Below are 8,502 nucleotides of genomic sequence, written 5' to 3'. Positions count from 1 at the left end.
TCTGTTTATTCTTGCGGATGGGAAGCAGAGTAGGGCCCAAAGTCCTCTGTGTGCCATTCTGTGCGTGTTAGTGCTTTTACAAGTCCCAGTCGCTTGTCATTTGCTGACATCTTAGCGCTCTTCTCTGCTGTGAGCCTAATCACAGAGCTGCTCGGGTAATTATCTTGCAAGCAAGGATAGAGACCAGCTAGCACAGGCAGAATATTTTCCATTCATTCCCCTCTGATGACTGTGTCTTCAAACATCTTTTAACTCTTTTTCATTTTCTCCTCTCGCTCCACTGATGAGGCAGCTACTGAAGTGATTGTGTCATGTCTGAAGGGTGACGAGGTTGTGTAGGTGCATGTGTGTGTAACCCAGATGGAAACACCTTTGTGGTCGGGCCGCACCGTGAGTCAACATGAGATAAGGTGGAGATGTTTTAGAGAGAGTTGTCACTCTGACAGGAAAATAAACACAGACTGACTCGTTTGCACTCTGAGCCCATCTGCACACACACACACACACACACACAAAGGTGCAGATATACAGTCATACACTCCCTCATCCATACTTATGACACAAACAAGGACTGACTTGCTGTTACTCCATTTTTATCAGCCTCACGTACACGCACAAACACTCAAAAGCTAGGATAGACTGAAGGCTGTAAAATGAGGTTTAAAGTGATTCAGCCTAATTTTTCTCCCGTTTGACTTTTTTTCTGTCTCAAATCAAGGTCAATCAACACGAATCCAAGTCAACTTCAGAAAATATCATTATTTAAAACTTTCCTCTGTTTTTTATGTGGCATTCACTTTTCTAGAGCTTCAGTTAAGCACTTTTGAGGCAAGCAGAAAATTACCAGTGACTCTGGCTCATTACAAGGAATTTAAGAATTATCTGATATCCAGATTTGCTTAAGCAGATGAATTTTTGCAGCAGTTTTCACCTGTCACTTTGGCTCCAAGAAGCTTTATTGTACTTCAAAATTGTCCAAAATGTTTCTGTTTCATAGAGCTTAATGTTTTTAAGTCTCAACACACAGTGAAGCTGTTACTAATTGAATTAGGAGGTAGAAGTATCTGTTTGGTTTAAGTTTTAACAAACGTTGCCATGTCAAAGTTAGAAAAGAATTCCAGTCAAGTCTCAAATCATTTCAGGACAACTCAAGAAATTGTGCAAGTAAGAGATGTTCGAGACAGTGCGCAAGTAAACAAAAGAACCAACAAGTAAAGCTTGAAGGTTTTCTGTTCCACAAAGACAAGTTTTATTCTTGTTCAATGAACTAAAAAAAACTGTGGTAGTTCTAGAAGTCTAACAAACTAACCTAGGAGCAAAAGTGCATTTCAAGATAAATGCCCCAGGAAACGGATTTCTCCAAAGCATTACGGTAGGCCAAAAACTCCACAGGGAACCTTTTACAGAGATGAATCATGTTTCAAGTCTGATTAAATCAAAGCTACTTTCAGAAAAATACTTCAAAGCATCCGAGATTAGTCCAAGTTAAATCATGAGTATTTCATAAGCAATTTTTAAAGCACTTAGGACAAAGTAAAGGCTGAAACTAAAGTTAACTGAGGCAAGTAAATTAGCATTAGCAAAGGTGTCAAAGTAAGTGAATCACGAACTTGTGAGTCAAATTAAGTTGGTATAAGAAAAGGTTTCTGTAGATAATCTATACAAGTCCATGTTAAGTTTAAGTTGTTTCAAGAAAATTACTGTTTGAATTTAAGTCACAAATGAACAAATCTGAGTTGATTGTGAAGGAAAAGAGGATCATAGTGTTTAGGAGTCAGTTCTCAAGTCAAAGTTCAATCACTTATTCTACAGGGTGGGCCATTTATATGGATACACCCTAATAACATGGGGATGGTTGGTGATATTAAAGTCCTGTTTGTGGCACATTAGTATACGTGAGGGGGCAAACTCCTCAAGATGGGTGGTGACCATGGTGGCCATTTAGAAGTCGGCCATCTTGGATACAACTTTTGTTTTTTCAATAGGAAGAGGGTCATGTGACACATCAAACTTATTGGTAATGTCACAAGAAAAACAATGGTGTGCTTGGTTTCAACATAACTTTATTCTTTCATGAGTTATTTACAAGTTTCTCTTTGTTCACAGCCATTGACATGTCGAAGAGGTTAACACGTGAGGAGCGGATCGAAATTGTGTTGATATCTGGTGAACGCAGTAACCGGGTAATTGTAGCAGATTTCAATGCAAGACACCCTACGAGACCACTCATCTCCCATGCTACAGTTAGCAAACTGCTTGCTAAGTTTCGTGAAACTGGTTCAGTGTTGGATTTGCCAAAATGTGGACGCAAGAAAACTGTCACTAATGAAGAAACATCAGTGGCTGTCCTAGCTTCATTCAGCAAGAGCCCACAGCGTAGCACTCGCCGCATGTCACTGGAGAGTGGCATTAGTCGAACATCCCTTCGGCGGATATTAGCTACTCACAAATGGCACCCTTACAAACTCCAGCTACTGCAGCATCTCAACGAGGATGACCCAGATCGGCGCACAGAATTTGCAGAATGGGCAAAACAAAAATTGGAACAGGACCCTCAGTTCACGCAGAAGATTTTCTTCAGTGATGAGGCAAACTTGTATGTGAATGGTGAAGTTAACAAACAAAACCACCGCTATTGGTCTGACACTAACTGTTGGAACAACAAAAGTGATGGTTTGGTGTGGTATGTGGGGTACAACGATAGTGGGTCCATTCTTCATCAATGGAAACCTCAAGGCCACTGGATATTTGAAATTGCTACATGATGATGTGTTTCCCTCTTTATGCACTGAAGCTGGCACGTTCCCTGAGTTTTTCCAGCAAGATGGTGCACCACCACATTATGGATGCCAGGTCCGAGCATTCCTAGATGAACAGTTTCCTGGAAAGTGGATTGGTCATCGTGGACCAGTTGAATGGCCCCCAAGGTCTCCCGATCTGACCCCCTTAGACTTTTATCTTTGGTGTCATCTGAAGGCAATTGTCTATGGTGTGAAGATACGAGATGTGCAGCACCTGAAACTACAGATACTGGATGCCTGTGCTGGCATTTCTCCTGCAGTGTTGCTATCAGTGTGTGAAGAGTGGGAGAAGAGGGTTTCATTGACAATCCAACACAATGGGCAGCACATTGAACACATTTTATAAGTGGTCAGAAACTTGTAAATAACTCATGAAAGAATAAAGTTACGTTGAACCCAAGCACACCATTGTTTTTCTTGTGACATTACCAATAAGTTTGATGTGTCACATGGCCCTCTTCCTATTGAAAAAACAAAAGCTGTATCCAAGATGGACGACTTCTAAATGGCCACCATGGTCACCACCCATCTTGAGGAGTTTGCCCCCTCACATATACTAATGTGCCACAAACAGGACTTTAACACCATCAACCATTCCCATTTTATTACGGTGTATCCATATAAATGGCCCACCCTGTACAAGGCCTTCAAGACAGATTCAGGACAAAGAACTCAGAAACAGTTGCCAACAGTTAATAACTTGTCAGTTATTAATAATGGCAATAAAAAAATGAATTGTAACACAGCATTTGAGCATTTTCCTAAATTAAGACTTAGGCAGGCATGCCTAATATAAGCCAAGGTCCATTATCCAGCTGAAAGAGACCACAGCCTTCAGGGAATACCGTTTATATGAAAGGGTGTACATGGTCTGCAACAATACTTAGGTAGGTGGTACATGTCGTATGGAGGAAAAAAGGTGTGGGTTAGATAACAATAACGACTGTTTTAAATATTCTAATTCGGATTCATAACAATAGATATAAGCAGACAGAGTTGGAAGTATCTGGACAATTTGAACATACATATCAATTTGATTTTTGGAGCCAGTCTCAAGTGGGCATGAAAGGAACTGCAGTTTTAATTATGGATACAGAGAAAATGAAGCTTTCTAACATGTTAAACACTATAAAAATGCAAATTTGAAAAGAGTTTTGGTACCTAAACACTAGACAGCAAAAGAAAATAAAACTATATTTCATACTAGAGCTATAACTCTTTTAAACTGGAAACTCTCTAACAATGCTAACAGTTAGAGCACCCTCATTATGAGGCAAAGCTTTGAGGTGGAGAATCTATACGAACGTCATTACTTTTCAAATTACTCGAGTTTCTCAAGTAATCATTTCAGACCAATTTCTCATCTTTGCGTATCTGCACCTGTTGTGCTTTCTAATACTTTCCATGTTTCCAAGCTTATATGAGACTAGAAAGGTTTCATATAATTTAGCATCGCTGCTCCAATGCAGCAGTTTGAGACTGAGACACAGAGCAGACGGGAGCTCTGATTGCGTTATTGTTTGCTCTTCTTTAACCACACCTTACTTCCCACTTTCCATTGCTGGAGTACAGGTGAGCTCAGATTGACTCTACAGCCATGTCCTGCTTCTACTGCACATTCACAACAGCTGCAGGCTTCATATATGCACACTTGATATGACAAAAGAAATAATTTGATCTGACCACAACCTGCAAAATCACCATTGGTGCAATAAAGACTCCCAACATGGAACCAGGAAGATTTACCTGGATTAGGAGTGAGCTGTAATAGTATTAATATTTTTTACAGTAGCAAATGCTGTAGACAAAAACTGCATAAGGTCGCTACTACTATTGATTTTCCACAGAATATTTTGGATTTACTCAATTTCTTTTTATTGGTAGAGAACAGTTTTGCATGTCAAACAATAGCTACCATTAAAAACAATATGCATGTGACCAAAAGCAACAAGCTCATTGCTAACAAGTGCATGAAAATTAGGTATTTTAATTTCAAATTAGGTGCAGGTTGTCATGCTTGAGCAGCAACTGTAAGCCAAAAATATTTAACCAAATGCCTCCAAAGTGAAAGCAGGATTAAAACAAATAGAATGAACAGAGCATTTTTAAAAGTAGGGGGTATATGGAAGGAGCAAATGTTTCCCAGTAGAACATTGTCCAAAGCATCATGCTGCTTCTGCCAGCTTACCTTCTTCCCATATTTCATCCTGGTGCCAGGTGTTCCCCAGGGAAGTAATGCACATGCAGCCATCTACGTGTTACTCATCACACCAGGACACCTTCTTCCATTGCTCTTTGGTCCAGTTTTGATGCTCAGTGTTGGTGCAGCATTGGCACCCTGACCTTTATATCAGAACCAGCATTAACTTTTTCTTACATTATGTTACATCTTCCTGAGTTCAACACTTAATCGGATACATATTTATAGTCAATGTAGGAGACGTCCAGTAAAAGAAAAAGAAAAAAAAACAACTGTTTTTCTAGTGCTCAAAGTTTAAGACAAGTGCTAATTCATACTTTTCTTTCTCTAGCATTTCTTTTTGTACAGGTTCTAGCTGACTTCATGCTCCTTTTAAGAAAAGACCTACATTTCCCTTAACTGCCTGAAATGAGGCCAGAAAACAAAGTACACAGTTACTTTCTGCTCTTTATTCTGGATGCCAAAGATGATTACTGTTTCATCTTAATGTAGTTGCAACATAAATTGGAGGAGACGCCTGCCCAACCCAGTCGTCTGCAAATTATGTTAATACACAATTAATTTGCAAGAGCTGGAGGAAGAGTAGTGTGATTCTGTGATGATTATTTTTCTCAGTATAGCTACAGAAAGAAAGTGTTTTTGATGTGTTTGATAATTGCATTTTTTTAAAAATTGTATTAAAAAAAAGTTTTACAGAACCCAAAGCAGAAGGTCAAAGCGAAAGAAATAGGTTGGTACTGTTGAGTTAAATCACTAAACCACAATATGACCTCTGTCATGTGCTTTTTCACATGCTGCATTTTTTTTTCACATCCTTGCCAAACTTTATCCTCCAATGACCATTCTTGTTTAATTAAATCATCATCAGCTGTTCGAACATAACCCAAACTCAGTAAGACTGTTGACCGGCACACAGCTCCTTGTAACACTCAAGTAGCTCGTCTGTAAAGCAGTAAACAAAAAGCACAGCAATCCTCCCTCCTCATAATTGACTTACTGTATATGAGCCTTCTGCTGCTGCAGTCTGAAAAACAACAGTGATTAGGGAAGGCTTCTTTCAAAAAGAGACAAGCACAGTTTTATACCTGAAACGATGAGTGGTGAAACTGCGTGGCTTTATTAGCCAAATATAACAAATTCACACAGCAGACGTAATTGATTTAAAGTGCTGCCAAATTAGCATTGATATAAGTCAGAGACTTGTGTTGCATTTGCTCAACACTTGCCATTGAATGTTTTTCGGTCACGCTCTCTTACCAGCAGACCACCCAGCCTCTGCAACCTCCCACAACTAATGGAGCAATCAGAATCTTGGCTGAAATCCTCTAAAGTGAAACGATGGTGCATGTGAGAGGCACGAAATTCCCACAACAAATCTAATTCACTCAAATTTTCTTTAATTGGATAATAAAGACGATATTTCTTGCTGTGTGGGGAAATACCCTTTCAAATCCTGTCTCGATTATCAAGTCCCACAGGAGGCTGCAGAAGGTCTGAGGTTCAAGGTGGCTCTGGCAAGGGAAGGAGGGCATCTCTAGTTTGATAAGATTATACAGCTCCTTTTGTGTAAATGCTGCATGTGTATCCCTTAAATCTCATGTTTAAACCCATTTTAATGACTCACGTTTAATCCCGCTCACTTATAGACTGGTTTATTGTTTCCTACAGATTTATGTGTCTTTCAGATGTATGTTGATTTATATATCCTGATTATGTTGGTTATACTTGTTTTCTCTTGTCTGATAAACCACTTGTTTAACCCCCTTTAATGAAAAGAATTAATGAGGTATGTTGTGCTTTCTTCCTTTTTTTCAGTTCAGTGGTTAAAAGAGACCAAAGGATTTACAGTGTGTTTGAACTACATGTCTGTCAGTCGGGCAGAGTTCAAAACTCGTACCACATTTTTCCAGTTTTGAGGGTGCCTGAGTCAACCACTATCTTTGTGTGACCCGTGGTAGGTCCCTATTTAAAATAGGACAGAGCCGTAGGCGCACAGTCAGTTAAAAAGAATTTAATTTTTAATACAAAATAAAAGTAACAGTGTAACAGCGGCACCTAAAAACAATTAAAAAACTTTACCTTATTAAAACCAATAAAACTGTATGATTGCCCGTGAGACAGGACAAGCGCTGCGGGGAACCGTTTAAGAACAAATCAACATAGTACACTGGTTAAAAAGGGACGGCAACTCACACATCACCCCAAATAGGCAAAACTCTATAGAGAAAGGCAAATCTTCAGTGCCGTCTTCACTCAGGCCCACCGCTGGGCATGCAAAAGCGGTGAGACAAAAAAGGATTTGTTTTCCCTGCAGCGCCTTCACCGTCTGCGACAATATATATGTATAAAAAGGGGTTAAAATACTAAAAGAACCAATCTCTATGGTGCCTACTGATACAGAAAAATAAAACAAGAAACAACTAAAATCGACAGCCGCAGCAGTCAAAATTATACCAGTATAAAACAAATTAAAACACACTGATGTGTCGGGTCCTGTGCCCGCAGCCAGAAATCCACTGGGCAAAGCAGCAGCTCGGTACTCTGTAAATAAAAGGCAGGAGATGGCTTACACTGGACAGTAAAACACAGGAATATTCCTCAACTGTATTGTTTTCGTTACCTGTCCACAAGTTCACGTCACACCCTAATAAATGTGGGTCAGTGGCAGTGAAGTCCACTACACTGTTCTGACTGGAACGCAATGTTTCCCACCTACAAGGGTGCAAATAACTGTAAACCTCGGCCACAACAACCAAAGCTCAAGTGGTACATTGTTGTGTAACCTACCGTTCTGACAGAGTTTAGGGGGACCAGTATCAAGCTTTCATGGAAAGAAGTTAAAAACACCAACTTGGACCAAACACTGGCAGCTTCAGGTTTGCTGAGGTATACCTAATTGCCCACACCTGAGCTTATGAAAGGAGCAAAGACCAGCTCCGCCCACCAGGGGCGGTTCCCAGACTAAGGTCTCACCTGTCACATTTGATTTGCTGAAATTCAGAAAGAAATCAGGCGTTTTACTCCAATTCTATTTGCAAATCTTGTTAACAGAGATGGGCAGTAATGCGTGCCCGTGCAGTATTAGTAATGCGTTCATCAGTATTAGTAGTGCAGCATTAGTAATGCGTTACTTGTAACGCATTACTGTAATCTGATTACTTTTTTCAAGTAACGAGTAAAGTAAGGGATTACTATTGCAAAAACGGTAATTAGATTACTGTTACTTTCCCGTAGGAACGCTGCGTTACTGCGTTACTAAAACCGTGATTTTTTTGCGAGAATGTGTCATGACAGTGTGTGCAGATCAACAACGGACAATATATCGAGTGCAGAGAGAGTATGAGTGTGCAGCGTTTAAAGCGTGGAAGTACTGACCTTATTTTGAGTTTGATTCCATAAAAAGTGACAAAAACATTAGCGTCCGTTGTGCGTGGGAAGAAAACTTCTTTTTACAGCGAAAAAACCCCTAAACTTCCAAACAAGCACCGAGTACGCTACGAC

The 8,502-nt window shown here is 39.8% G+C and overlaps 1 long non-coding RNA gene across 1 annotated transcript; it reads right to left on the bottom strand.

The window, feature by feature from the left end:
- Window positions 1-7,168: 7,168 nt before the first annotated feature.
- LOC146496688 (uncharacterized) lies at window positions 7,169-8,063 on the bottom strand. Its single transcript, XR_014871326.1, has 2 exons — window positions 7,622-8,063; window positions 7,169-7,542 (listed from the first exon to the last, which is right to left on the bottom strand). It is a non-coding gene; the product is annotated as an uncharacterized LOC146496688 (long non-coding RNA).
- Between the last annotated feature and the right edge of the window lie 439 nt (window positions 8,064-8,502).

This window comes from Neolamprologus multifasciatus, chromosome 19 (assembly GCF_963576455.1).
Source record: "Neolamprologus multifasciatus chromosome 19, fNeoMul1.2, whole genome shotgun sequence".
Lineage (NCBI taxonomy): Eukaryota > Metazoa > Chordata > Actinopteri > Cichliformes > Cichlidae > Neolamprologus > Neolamprologus multifasciatus.
This window is presented reverse-complemented; position numbering and strand designations above follow the sequence as displayed.